General features: G+C 49.0%; 1 pseudogene across 1 annotated transcript in view; it reads right to left on the bottom strand.

Moving 5' to 3' along the window:
- The window catches only part of LOC146869812 (patr class I histocompatibility antigen, B-2 alpha chain-like), a 101,714-nt pseudogene that overhangs the window by 20,557 nt on the left and 66,023 nt on the right, over window positions 1-15,134 (bottom strand). The window contains exon 4 of the transcript XR_014966760.1: window positions 8,509-8,622. The product of XR_014966760.1 is annotated as a patr class I histocompatibility antigen, B-2 alpha chain-like (transcript). The remainder of the gene's footprint in view (window positions 1-8,508; window positions 8,623-15,134) is intronic.

A 15,134-nucleotide genomic window follows, 5' to 3' on the forward strand; every position in this document is an offset into this window, starting at 1 on the left:
CATACTCGACCGGTTCACCTGTATGGACTTGAAGCAGCTGAATCCATAGCTAGGAAAGTGAAATCCGGCTCACCTACAGACCCGGCCCCCCCAGAGATAATGTTACTCGCATCCCAGACGATTCTACCCATCATCAAGAATCTAGTGAATGCCGTCCATTAACTCTGCCTTGGTTCCTGCTGCCTGGAAAAAGGCAATGGTCCGAGCATTAATAAAGAAGCCTCATTTGGACCCCTCGGACTTTGCCAACTACCGCCCGATCTCACTACTCCCATGGGTCAGTAAAATCGCGGAGAAACACATCAATCTCCAACTGGTCAACTACCTGGAAAGCAATCTGCTATTAGACCCTACACAGACAGGATTCAGGCCAAAGCATGGAACAGAGTCTGCCCTCCTTATGGTCGTCGAGGAGTCCAGAAAAATCATCGATCAAGGAGGATCAGTGGCAGTGGTCCTTCTTGATCTCAGTGCGGCGTTGATACGGTCAGTCATAACACCTTACTGAACCGTATGGCAAGCGTCGGCATTGCGGATAAGGCATGGCTCTGGATAAAAATCCTTCCTAGGTGACAGGTCATTCCAGGTGTTTGACGCACAAACCGTCTCCTCCAGCATACCGATGAAGTGGGGAGTCCCCCAGGGATCCTCTTTAAGCCCTGCGCTTTTTAATATCTATATGAGGCCACTGGCTGACGTAGTTCGTCCGTATGGAGTTAAGATCATTTCCTATGCGGACGACACACAGCTGGTGGTCTCCTTAGCGCAGGAAGCCCAACCTTCTCCATCGGGGGGTCTGACCAAATGTCTGGAGGAGGTGAAGTCCTGGATGACGCTATCCTCACTGAAGTTGAATGGGGACAAGACTGAGCTCATGCTACTAGGCCCGACTGACCCGACCCTCTTCAAATCACTATGGCCCACCTGTCTAGGCCCCCCCCCGGCCCCAAAAGATAACATCAAAAGCCTAGGGTGTGGCTAGACAAGAACCTTACCCTCAACACCCAGGCCACAAAGCTCTCCGCCACCTGCTTTGGACTTCTTCGAACATTGAAGAAGGTCCTACCCCTGCTCCCAATGGAGGCCAAACAAACAGCTATTCAGGGCTTAATACAATCACGCCTGGACTCAAACAACGTCCTCTACCTAGGAGCCCCGGAGTACTCTTTAAACAGGTTGCAACTGGTGCAGAACTGTGCGGCCCGCACCTTACTGCAAATCCCACGAAGAGCCTCAGTTAGAGAGGCACTGACTAGCCTTCATTGGCTACCAGTGCGAAAAAGAGTGACCTTTAAGGCAATGTGCATTGCCCACCAGGCCTTCTGGGACTCGGGTCCAAAACTCTTGCGTAGCCTAGTCAGCCAATACCATCCGGGCCGTGAACTACGTTCCAGCCAGGCCTTCATGGCAACAATCCCCAGAATCAAGAGATCTAGAGCAGGTGGAAGAATGTTCACCCTTAACGCCTCAAAAATCTGGAACACCCTCCCCCCTACCCTGAGATCGAATCCGAACCTTGCCTCTTTCCGCAAGCAATTAAAAACCCATCTATTCAAATCCCCGTAATCTTCTCAGCCCCCCCAGCTTCTTCCTAGTTTCTGATAGTCTCATTACACCCTGCTGGTTCCCCTAGCGCTTGGACGCCTCAGGGCAGCAATCGCGCTGTACAAATGTATTTTCATTCATTCATTCATTCATTCATTCATTCATTCATTCATTCATTTATTTCAAGTTATGCACATGTTGTTCAACCCCTACGAGTACTACTCAAGAAAAATGCAAATTTGTTTTGGAATCAGGATGCTCAAGAAGCTTTTGAGTTGGTTAAAAAACTCATCCTTGAGGCTCCAGCTCTTACTGCCTTTTCACCTGGTCATACATGCACCATCTCTGTAGATGCAAGCCAACATGGTCTGGGAGCAGTCCTTTGTCAATGGATCAATGGCAAAGCAAACACTATAGGTTTTTCTTCCAGGACACTTACAACTGCTGAGAGTAACTATAGTACAATCGAAAGAGAGGCACTAGCCTGCTCGTGGGCAGTAGAGAAATTTAGAAAATTTATTTGGAGCACACATTTGAGATTTGCTCAGACCATAAACCATTCATCCATTTACTCAATGGGAATGGCACGGGCAAAGCCTTCTGACAGACTTGTCCGTATTCTTTCACGTTTACATGAACACAACTTTCTCATAAAGTACATTCCTGGTGGACGCAATGTCAGGGCAGACTGTCTGTCTAGACTTCCTTTGGGTGATGCTTCACCTTCCTCCAGGTTTGATGATGTTGAGTGTGTTGTGGCATCTGTTGAAGATTTTATTGAAAATGTTTCATGTATTGCACAAGAAGATTGGCTTAAGGCGTCAGAGGAAGACTCCATTCTTTTGGCAGTCAAGAACATGATTGTTTCTGGCTGGCCAAAGGAGCGCTCTCTGCCTGCGCCTTTAAAATCCTTTGCCCAAGCGAATGAGGAGCTCTCTGTTGTTTTTTTTTAAACATGTTTTTATTGCAGCATTATAAACAAAACCTCCATTAGGGCAACCGGTACCCGCGTATAATCTCAGATCACACCCCTCGGTATAGCAATGCACACAGCCGTTTAGCCCACATCCCGGGGGCCGGGCGGCGTGGTAAGACAGTGATTCATGTGATCATAACGATCTCCTCATAGCAAAGCCCGGTCCATGTCCTATTATAGCCTCTGCATTTATTCCTATCAGATTCTAACTCCCCCCCACCCACCCCACCCACCCCACCCACCCCACCCACCCAACTGCTGCTGACGTGGGCCCTACCAGTGGATCCTAACATTAATGCGCGCTAGTCATCTGGGTTTGCATATAGTCTCCCCAGCCTCAAGGAACTCCGCCCTCCGAACATTCACGTTCCGCACGCTCCAGCCGGTGGTCCTGCAGAGCTTGTATGATCATCTCCCAAGCCCTTACCCACTCCAACCCCTTCTCGTTATCCGCCTTGGTGGCCTGCCGCCTTCTAAGCACACTCTCGCATCTAGACCATTTCAACAGCTCGGATATCCATCGCCCGACTGATGGGCCCTCCCGGGATTTCCAGTGCCATGTGATTTCCCTCTGGGCCAACATGAGACCTAAATCAATGAATTTGCTCGTCACTTTCGTCTTTGCCGTGTGAGGGAACCAAAGCAGTAAACATGCCGCCATGTCAAACTCCACCTCCCGGTCAGTTACTGCATTCAAAAGCTCCCCCACCTCAGCCCAGTACGTCCCAAGCTTCGGGCACCCCCACAGTAAGTGGTCTAGTTCGGCCCCCAGCGCTAAGCATCTCGGGCAAGCCGCATCCCGCACCTTAAAGTATCGTTTAATCTTTCCCGGGGTCAGATATGCCCTATGGAGGACGAAGAAATGCACCTGCTGAAAACGGGCATTCCCACTACCCTTCCAGGTCCTCCGCATGATGTGGCTCCAGACCGTGTCCGGATAGGAGCTCTCTGTTGTTGAAGGTTTAATCATGCGTGGTGATCTTGCTGTTCCTCCTGTTTCTCTTCGCTCACATTTTTTTAATATAGCACACGAAGGTCATCTTGGAGTAGGTGCCACATCAAGAAGACTGAAAGAAAATTTTTGGTGGCCTGGATTGGGAAGGGATGTCTCAAATTGGATTAACTTGAGCCAAACCTGTCATTTGTCTGATAAGCACTGGAAAAAAATGAAAGTTCCTTTACATAATGTGCCTGTCCCAGAAGGAGCTTGGTCTTCGCAGGACCATTTGAAGTCTTGTCCAGTGATGAGAAATACATCATTGTATTAATTGATTATTTCTCAAAGTGGGTAGAGTTCGAATTTTGTTCTTCTCTGAATACCTCATCTGTGATCAGTTTTCTAACAAAAGTTTTTCTTTCGGAAGGTTTTCCCAAGGAACTGGTCACAGATAATGGTTCTCACTTCACCTCAGTTTCAATGGACAATTTTCTTTCTGCTCATGACATTAAACATGTGAGAGTGGCATTATATTCCCCTTCCTCAAATGGTCTTGTGGAGCGGATGAATAGATTCATAAAGGAGGGTATTCAATCTGCTTTAGCCTCTAATTCACCTGTAGACATTTTTCTTAAGAAAAAGATTTGGTCGGGTCTCACTACACCTCACTCTTCTACAGGTGTTTCTCCTTTCAGACTCCTTAAGAAGAGAGATCTAAATGGTACTCTCTACCCTGCTTGGTTGAAATTCTTGAAAAAGGGGGACGATTCATGTCAGGTTCGCATAGATAAAAAAAAATATGCTGGAAAATGTTTCTGCTCAACACTTGGCACAAAAGAAAAGGTTTGACACAAAGAGTTGTAATACTTTACATGAATTTCAGGTTGGTGATTGGGTTATGGTGAAGTCTCCCAATAGGGTTAAAAAGGGACTCTGAAATTATTCCTTACCCGTACAAATCCTCCAGCTCGCAAAAGGATCTTTGTTTTTGGACTCAAAGGGTTGGTGGAATAAAAGAATGTTAGTCAAATTAACTCCTGATCAAGCTTATACTATTTTATCTAACAAGAGATCTCCATTACATGATGATCTACATTTTTCACACTTTTCTAACGACTTGTCAAGTGATGAAGCCGTCTCTACTAATGGAGTTGATTCACAGTCCTCAGTTCCCATGTCATCAGCAATGTCCCCATCTACAGCTTCTTCCTGCCAAACTGACTTAGATGCTACACCATCCATACTGACCTCAAGACCTTCTCGCAATTGTCCTCCTCCTTTGAAATATAAGGATTTCTAAATGACGTAAATCACCAACCTCATTTCATGTTCCACACTGTTCTTGATTAAAGTTTTATATTGTTTTTTTTTAATAGGGGGAGGGTGGCGTAATGAGTGAATCCTGTTGGTTCACGCGCATGAGAATGTTTGCGTACATGCTTATTTCCTCGTGCATGTTATATGTATAATGCATGTTGCCTCTTTGTTCTGGCATGCGCTTCCCTTCCTTTGCATGCGCATGCTGTACAGTTGATTCTTAACCCTTTCTGTGCTCATGACGGAACCCCTCCGTCATGAGCCACGGGTGCGCTGTGCTCATGACGGAGTGGTTCCGTCATGCTGCGGCCGTTGGCGGCCGCTCCGCCCACGCAGCGCTAATTCCCCGCCTGTGCGGGTGATTAGCGCAGTGGGCGGAGACGTGACGGAACCACTCCGTCATGAGCACAGCTCACCCGTGACTCGTGACGGAGTGGTTCCGTCACGAGCACAGCGGACCCGCAACTGCCCCCAAACCCCCCCAGCGTTGCGGCGGAATTCCTGCCGCGGCGAAGGGGTTAATAACATGTTTATTTACAATCTTGTATTCGCATGCATACTGACTTTCATCGAGGCACGAACGGCTCTAACAGTCATTGCCTGTTCGTGCTTCGAGGAGTCATGATGCACTCCAGTGGTGTTAGCTTTCTACTTAATTAAAGCTACTTCACCTTTTCACCAAGACGTCTCCTTTTCATTCTTTCATTGAGAAGACCTACTCATTTCACCCCCGCAGCCCCGGCGTTGCGGGGGGGGGGGGGGGCGCGCTCAAGGGGCCACCTCACTTCATTATGAATCAGTCCTGTTGTGAATTAAATAGTGCGCAGTGTGCACGGCACGCACGCCTGGACCCCGGCCGGGCCTCAGAGGCTCATCATTAATTAGGTGCGGGCCCGGCGGGCCTCAGAGGCCCATCATTAATTAGGTGCGGGCTCCGGCCGGGCCTCTGAGCCGCCTCTTTATTAATTTAAATGGTGCGCGTCATTTGCATGGCGCATTGAGCACGTGCAATTAAAAGTGCGCGTGAGACGTGAGGTGTGGCATCCCAAATCGCAGGACCCAGCCACGCTCCTACACCAGACAGAAGGACCGTCGGACGTCCGTCACCGCCGGCCATCATTTCAATTATTACTAGCCCCTGCCTGGCTAGCCTTGCCCTGCCTTCTGCTGCCTGCCCGCCATGCCCGGCCGCTCGCGCCTATGGCCTACCTCTGAAGCTGCAGGCCAGGCCCAGCCCTCAGGTCAGTACCTCATCTGCTCCAATGTTTGAGGCGATTGTAGTTTCCATGCCCATTCAAACATTGGTCTCCTTGCAGAGACTGTCAACAAGTGTCAGCACTGCACTGCTGAAGGTATAGCCGTCATATACAAAGTTATTGGACTGTACTATTGAAAGAACTGCGGACCTGCAATAAATTGCTGCCTATGTCTACATTTAATTAGAACATTGGAATGTTGGAAGCTCCATTGAAAACAATGGAGTGCTCTGGGCTTATAATGGCTGGTGTAAGCCCGGAGCTCCAACATTCCAATGTGTCTTTGTTCACAGCTCTGGCTGTGAACAAAGGCTTCAGGGAACCTGAGGGGATTTGAATCCCCTCGCGCTCCCTGAAGGCTTTGTTTTGTTAGAACATTCTGCCCTCTAGTGGCAGAATGTTCTAATAGCCTTATAGCCCTTCATAGCAGGGCTATACCGGCTTTTAAAGTCCCTCTGCTTTGTTAAAGTCCCTCGCCTTCGGCTCGGGCCTTTAATGCTGCAGCGGGCCTTTAATAGCCGGAATAGCCCGCTACGGCGGGCTATAAGGCTATAATATGGCAGTGCTGCTGAGCGGTTCTGGTACTATCCGATTGAAAGCGCACTCTCCTTCCAGGACTTGCCCATGGAAGTGTTGTGTATGTCAGTTTTGTTAACAACCACTGCGGCTCCTCTCACTTCCGCCCGAGCAAGTAATAAGGGGGGTGAAAAAGAGACTAGGCCCCGCCCCAATCCAGTACCTTCCATTTCTGCGGGGACTACCAGCAGTTCAACAAGCGCACACGTGGATTTTTAGACAATCTTAGCGCGCGCAGGCCGTTCACTGTGTCACAACACCCCTACTGGCTTCGCCAATACCGGCTTCTCTTTTATGCGCTTATCGTGGGAAAATGTCACCATTTCCACAGACTGAGCATTTATCGGTGGTGCCCATCAGCTGCGCAGAAGTGTCTCAACGATAAAGCAATAATAATGTTTTTTATGTAGCGCTTCATACTGCGCTTCAGGAGCTGTCAATAACACTTGTATTATTATTATTATTATTTTAAATAATTTTCTTTGCCTTCGAATCCCAATTCGTACTGTTATAATGAAATGCAAATCAATTAAAATACGTGTTCTGTACCAGTGAACCTGTGATACGACGACATATCTTGTTCGCAACACCATATACAAGCCTGACTGATCTTAATATCATTGTTGTGTATTTGAGGAAATAATGTTTGTTAAATGAGTGGAAACTCCCCCGATCATCCTCTGATTGCACACTAACTGAAAGTTACTATAAGTCACAGTGTTGTGATCCCAGAAAGATGAGAGGGCAAGTAGGCCCTGTTAAGATTTGAGTTGGTAACTTGTCTTCTGAACGCGTTACTGCAGCCATTGCGTCACCGTTTTCCGTCCGGCTCCCTTCTCTCTTCTGTTGGCTCTGCAAAAATACTGGCTTTTGAGATTATGACTGGGAAATAAATTGATGCTTGGATAAGAATGCCTGTAAAATTTCCACCATTGCTTTTTAACGTGGCAAATCTGTCTTTGAATATTTTTATTATTATGTAATTAGTTTACACAACTTTACTGAACCAATCTGAAATGGGGAGCATTCATCCTGCCAGGGCAGTCTCTCCCTCCTGCTTAAGGGCTTCATTAGAGACACTACAGAAGCAATGACGATAAAGGACCGAGCGCGTGAGCCTGCCAGGCACGGGACGCGGAGGGGCGCAGCTGGGTGGCGCCCAGAGCCGAAACCTGGCACTGGCTGGAGATTTCTTAGCACAGGAGGCGTAGGTGAGGTGTAAGAGGGAAGACCACACTTGAAACGGTTTAGGTAAGGCCGGATCGTCCAGGCATTCCCCCTCCTAGGGCAAGGGTAGAAATGCAACTGTAGGGCAGGAAGGCCCCACACTTGAAATCGGTGAAACTGCGTCATCAGAGGAAAGCTGTGTGAGGCTGTTCATGTTTTAAAGCGGAATGCCCAAAAATGCCAGGGATAGTGAAAGTGACACAAGACGCCCTTTGACCTTGTGGTATCAATGTTGACCCGCATTCCTGGACACTGTGGCTGACCCTCAACAGCCCCCTGTTTGCTGCTGGTGAGCACAGATAGGCATGATGTGACAACAGTACCCTGCGGCCAGCGCCTATATGGCGTTTGCCTCGTCACTCCCATTGGCTACGTCACAGTGAGTGTTATTGTCAAATCAAAATATACTAGATTTCTGGGTGGTAGGGCAAAGTGGTAGGTGGTGGGACGGGCTGCTGGGGGTCCTCCTCCCCGGGCTGGGGGGGGGGAGGGCCCTCCATATGCTTTGCAGGGGTACCCCCTCAAGTTTCGTTACGCCACGGGTAAAGGAACCAGGACTTCAAACATTGATGTGTCGCTGCCGCAAGTGACAGATGGTATTCACCTGCATCCCCGCACATGAATCAAGAAGCATTGGTACCTCCTACTAGGAATAGCACATTAAATCCACTTACTTGATGTCTTCTTCCTCGAGTAGACAACCCAAATGACAGTAGCGAGCAGCGCAACACCCACCAGGGCTCCAATGACGCCTCCGATAATTACCCCCATTGGAGGAGATGTTTCTTCTGTGGGACAGAGACAGACAAGAGCAGAGTTATGAATTATTATGCAGTACCACCAACACCTGCCAGGTATGTAAATATCTCTGTGAGTAATGGGTCAGAGAGCTGTGGCCTAACCTGGGAAAAGCAGTCTGATCTTACTACAGCCCAAGGTATAATCGGCGATCTGTAACCCTCCCCACTGTACTCCTATCACACCACAGTTCACTGTATACTCACCGCTTTGTAAGAGTAATGGCGCCGCGGCCAGGGCGACTGACTCCGGAATCTGGGGATCAAGGTTCGATCCCCGGCACCAGTGGCAGATTAGCCCAGCACCATGTGACTCTGGGCAATAGCTTGCTTAATCTTCCCGACGGCCCCCAGCGCCTAGAGACCCTTACGGGTGATTGTTCGCGCTTTACAAATGTGGATTATTATTGTAGCCTTTGTGTAGTATCACACCACAGGCCATGGTTTACCCATGCTTTATAGCCTGCCTCATAGACCTGCACACAACGCTTCGTCCCCTGGCATGGCACGGCTCTCACACTACAGGCCTTCCTTAATGCAGTGCTTTGTACCTGCTCTCAGGGCACTACTATCACCAGAGCCCACTTTGTACTCAGCAGTGCCATGAAAGAGGCCACACAGCACTGTCACCCCACAGCCCATGGCACACGCAACACTTTGTACCTTTCCTCAGGACACTGTTAAACCACCACTAGCCACGCTTTACCCACTGAACTCAGCACTTTGTTTATACTGAGAGCTTAGGTGTGAGAGGGTACAGTATCCTTGGATAAGCCACAAAGCACTATCACAGCACAGAGCACAGCATATTAAACACCTTTTATCCTTTCATATGGCACTGCCATCACACCACACCCGAGTACACACAGTGCTTTGCACCCTTCTCAGGGCACTGACATTACTAAAGCACAGAGCGTACTTAGCAGTAACCTGGGAGAGGCCACGAAGCAATATCACAATACAGTATACTTAGCACTGTATAGCCTTCCTCGGGGCTCTGCCGTCATATCGAAGGACACGGTATACGTAGCGCTTTCTAAACTTCCTCATTGCAATGCACTCAGTGTTGTGTACCCCCCTGGGAGCCCTGCTACTATACCTAAGCCCACAGTATACCCTGCACTTTATAGCCTTCCTTGCTAACAATATACAGAATGGTATGTACCCTCTCTCAGGACACTGCTATCACACCACAGCCCACAGTATACTCAGCACTTTGTAGCCTTCTTCAGGGCACTGCCCTCACCTAGCCTAGCTCATGCCTCCTCTCTTAAACTCTGCTGCCTCTCTCAGGGCTCTTCTGTTACACCACAGGCCACTAAGCAAAGGTGGGGGTGCTATCAGTATTGTGTAGAGCATGTTCCGAGCGTCTAACCGAGTAAGGTTTGGTTGCTCAACCTCACTACCTATGAAAGTCGAGTGCTTAAGGGGAGAGAGTACTGTTAGTGTTGTGACCCGAAGCCACCCGTTGAAAACAACCACTCACAGCTCTTTAGACTCAGTAACTCTTGACTGCCCAGGGCCCAAGAAACAACTTCACAGAGGCCCATTGAGTGACCATGAGAAGGTCTATTTTAACCATAATGCCCCATGAGGGACCAGCAGACATTCCACCTTTAGTCTAGAGGCCCAAATGAGTGACCAGGAGAAGGCCCACCCTTCAGCTAGATATTCAACAAGTTACTTGAAGTAGTTTCATCCTTAGCCTTGAAGCCCTATCGGTAACTAGGAAAAGTACAGTTTTCAGCCTAGAGGCCCAATGAGTGACCAGATCAATCACTAGCTTGGAGGCCCAATGAATGACATGGAGACTGTCCATCTTTAGTCTAGAGGACCAGTGAGTGACCAGAAGACGTTCTGTCCTTAGGCTTAGGGAACACTGACTAAAGTTCTATCTCTACCCTGGAGACCCAATGCAAGACTAGGAGATGCTCCACCTTTAGCCAAGAGGCCCAGTGAGAGATCAGAATTTCTATCGCTACCTTGGAGGCCCAACGAATGACTAGTGGGTGGTCCGTGGTTAGCCTAGAGGCCCATTGAGTGGCCAGAAGTTCTGTCACTTCCTTGGAGGCCCAATGAATAACCATGAAACGGTCCATCTTTAGCTGATAGGCCTAATGATTAACCACAAGATGTTCTGTCCATAGGCTAGAGGCTCAATGAGTGGTTCTATTCCAACCTTGGAGACCCAATGAATGACCAGGAGACTGTCCATCTTTAGCCTAGAGGCTCAATGAACGACCAGGAGACAGTCCATCTTTAGCCTAGAGGCCCAATGAGTGACCAGAAGTTCTATCACTACAGTGGGGACCCAATGAATGACCAGGAGACGGTCCACCTTTAGCTTAGAGGCCCAATGAGTGACCAGAAAAAGTTCTGTCCTTTGGATAGGGTCCCAATGAGTGACAATAATACAGAAAGGCGTTTTAACAAATAGTGCATCAAGAGGAAAAGTTCAGAAAGTTATTTCCATTTTGGCATGACAGCTGGATGAAATGCAAAGAAGGAGCAGCCGTGAGACCTCCAAACAGTGAAGTGCACGGTAAAACCATGAAAGCAATTTTTTTAAAGCATTTTCCTGTGTACTTCGGCAGCATAGAGGCTCATTTGTATTAAAGGCTCAAGGCACCTGTACTACACAGGGAGAGCTAGTGGTGTGCAATTGTGTCTTTTTGCTTGTTTTAGGGACCTCTCCCTGGCTTCCAGCTTCCTTAAAAGTAAACATTGCTGCACTAAGAGAGTGTTTTGTAGGTTGTACTTTTCTCTCTTCTCTTTTGTTTTTCTCCATAGGATTCCTTGGTGAGTGGTGGGTTCTCTTCTGGCTGCACCCTTCCCATCTACAGCTTGTCACAGCAAGGCTGGCACTAAATGATTTCCTGCACTTACTGCATCACAAGCTACCCTGCCCTGCCTCTCCCACACCAACATCCCCTCCTTCTGACTGGCTCCATCATTAATGGCTGTGGCCAGGGCAGCCATGTAAAGACCGGCTGGGATCATGATGTCTTGCTTTAGAGTCTTCTCTGTTGGGGCGTGGAAAGAACCTACGGCGAGGGCCCCATCGACAACTGTAGCGGTCAACCTCCAGAAGAACAGCAATAAGGCCAAACTGGCAGCTTTCCTGAAACAATTTTGCAGTGTGGAATTCTTCTTCATTCACATCATTCTGTTATCTAGTGGTTGGGTCCAGAAATTTCTGGCTCAGTAAAACTTTATCTTTTGAGTCTTTTCACCAGGGAGATGGGGGCGGCGGCTAAATTAAGAAGTAAATCTAGAAGAGTTACATGCCGCAAAAGGAAGGGAGAAGGTTAGCCAGTAAGCAAGTGTTCGCAGTGTGTAGTGCTGTAGATTCACGTGCTCTGCATACTCCTGCCATCAAGTTTTTGGCTCAGGTGCTTGGAAGTTGTTTTCTTTCTAAGAAGGTTTCGAGTAACGAGATTTGCTGCGACTCCACCCTTCGTCCACAATGTGCATGGGCCCCGGCTCCATCTTAGATTGTGTTTTTCACACAGTGGATGAGAATGTATATGGAATGTGGACTGAGACTACTATGGTGCACCATGTGTAAGGTGCACTGTGGAGTGTGGAGTGAAAGGAGATATGTGCAAATATTACAAGCTTCCAGGGAGGAGGGTATGTAAATCTGCAGCACTATGCACCATAAATAGATGGGAATAGGGGAATTAACATTTGCAGTTCGTAGAGTCTGTTTCTGTTTGTACAGCGTGTGGCTGCTGGTACACATGAACTGGACAGACTAGAAAGCAGTACCCTTGAAAGGCGGTGGCTAGTAAGTTGATGTATGAAACAAAGTTCTTAGGATTGTCTGGCCAACCAAAGCCTGGTGGCAGGCTAAGATGATCCCCCAATAATGCTTGTTAAAGGTGTGTGTTGGTGATCAGGTGGCCTCTTTGTAAATGTAGGTTGGTGCAATGTTCCATAAGAAAGCCATGGCTGCTCCGTTCTTGTAGGCTGAATGTGCCTTGGGGTAAACCTATCTTTGTTTTATCAATCAATCAATCATTGTATTTGTAAAGGGCACTACTTATCCGTGAGGGTCTCAAGGCGCTGAGGGGAGGGGGTGCTGCTACTGCTCGAAGAGCCAGGTCTTGAGGAGTCTTCTGAAGGTGAGCAGGTCTTGGGTCTGCCGTAGGTGGGTTGGGAGGGTGTTCCAGGTCTTGGGGGCGAGAAAGGAGAAGGATCTGCTGCCGGTGGTCGTTCGTTGGATGCGGGGGACAGCGGCGAGGCTGGTGGACCGGAGCTGGCGGGTGGGGGTGTAGAAGCTGAGTCGGCCGTTGAGGTAGGCTGGTCCGGTGTTGTGGAGGGCTTTGTGTGCGTGGGTGAGTAGCTTGATGGTGATCCTCTGTTCGATGGGGAGCCAGTGTAGGTCTCTCAGGTGGGGGGTGATGTGGCTGCGGCGAGGGATGTTGAGGATCAGTTGAGCTGAGGTGTTAGACCTGTCAGCCCTTTGGGTGGTCCCTCCTCATCATTATTTATTTTGTCCCACTTTTGCCTCAAACCCAGTTAGTATTTTTCCTTTTTGGGAACCACCAGACTTTTTCGTATTGATGCAGATTCAGGGAGCCATTTTATCTACCCCTGGAACTTCTGTCCGAGGGCCTGGAGCACAAAATGGTGGCCACCTGTGACATCATCAGAACCCACTGGAACCTACTAGAACCTTCTGCAACATTCTGGAACCCTGTGACAGTTGGAGGCGGTTTAGAATGTTGGGAAGCTAAAAGTCAGAGTTGACAGTTGGAGCTGGCAGTTGGCACCTGACTGGTGAAGAGAGAGCAGCAGAAACCTGAAGGAGGAAGGAGTGAGGCAGCAGGGGTGGAAACTTGTGCCTGGAGTGGGGTCCATAAACCCACCCTTGATACTAGTCCCTACTGACTGAGCCCAGCCTGGAGCCCTGTGTGGGAGAAAGCAAGAAAAACCATCTTAAGGACCTGGACAGCAGGAACAGGCCTTAAAAGTAAAGAACAGCAAGTTCCTGACCTGGTTATTGGTAACTTCCTGAAGTCCAACGTTGAGAAGCCTAGAGACCTGGGGCCAGAGGTGAAGAAGCGGCGCTGACTGGAAAGCAGACGTCGTACCCGGAGCCGCCGGAGGTCAAGAGAGGGCGCCGACGGAGGTCGTGAAGAGTACCAGAGGTCGAGGAGGAAGTCACCTGAGGTCGAGTGTGCGGCGTCGACGGGGGAGTGAAGTCCGCCCTCCGGAGTCGCCGGAGACCGAGGTGAAGAGCACCGGAGGTCGGGAGTGGAGATCGCACTCCGGAGTCGCCGGAACCTGAAGAGAATCGTGCCGGAGGTCGGGAGTGGAGGTCGCACTCCGGAGTCGCCGGAACCTAAGGAAAAGAGCACCGGAGGTCGGGAGTGGAGATCGCACTCCGGAGCCGACGGAAGTCGACATCGAGCCGAGGCCGCCGACATCGAACCGGAGCCGCCCGAAGTCGACAATCGAGCCAAGACTGCCCGACGTCATCGAACCGGAGGTCGACATCGAGCCGAGGCCACCGACATCGAACCGGAACCGCCTACCGGCGTCGTCAAGAACTGTCATCGAGCCGAGGCCGCCGACATCGAACCGGAACCGCCTCACGGCGTCGACACGACTCCAGCGGCGTCGGAGCTTCATAAAAAGGGCAGTAAGTGGAATAGAGGGCGCCTAAGGCCCTGTGGAACTCTAAGAGAACATCCTAGGGGATAAAGAGGTGTTAGGACCAGCCTGGAAGTGCCAGGGGTGGACTGAGACTGATACAGTGACCTGTGTGAGGGGGTGTGTAGTTTGGGAGAGCCAGATTCCTAGATTACCCTTGATCTACCTCAGTTTTAGCCTCAGCCTTACCCAAGCTAGGTGAGACATCCTCAGGCCAACCACCTAACCACAAGCTGTGACTGGGCCAAATCATCCCAAAGTATTTTAAATGTGATCTGATTTTACAAATGTCATTGTTGGCTGATATTATTTATTGAGGGTACTGTATTTATTGTATTTATCTAAGTTATTCCTGTAATGTATTTATTGTCCTGAGCTAACTTATTCCTGTACAGTATTTATTCCCTCACAGTATTTATTTGACCTGATCCTATTTATTGCACCTGTAAAGTGTTATTATTTATTTGACCTGCACTTTCTAAGGAGAAGCTTGTGTACTGTGATTGTATTATTATTTATTTAATCAGCAACTAAGAGAAAAGAAGATAAACACAGTGAGATTTTCATAATTTTTAAGGTGTAGTGTCGTTTTTGGAACGGATGCACGCATGGTTATTGTGTGGGTATTGCGTATGCTTAACACGGTGCCTTCCTTACCGCTCGAGCCAAGCTACCACAGTGTGTGTTGGGAGACACCGGGTGACTGCTAACCTCGGTTGCCCGGGGTTTTCTAACATGATTGGTGGCAGCGGCGGGATTGAGCTGTGCCTACGCATACTCGACAATAACTGTGGGTAGTCCATAGGCCTACACCTGGAGTTTTCTCAAAGCGGCCTTCCTAA

Source organism: Triturus cristatus, chromosome 1_1 (assembly GCF_964204655.1).
Source record: "Triturus cristatus chromosome 1_1, aTriCri1.1, whole genome shotgun sequence".
Lineage (NCBI taxonomy): Eukaryota > Metazoa > Chordata > Amphibia > Caudata > Salamandridae > Triturus > Triturus cristatus.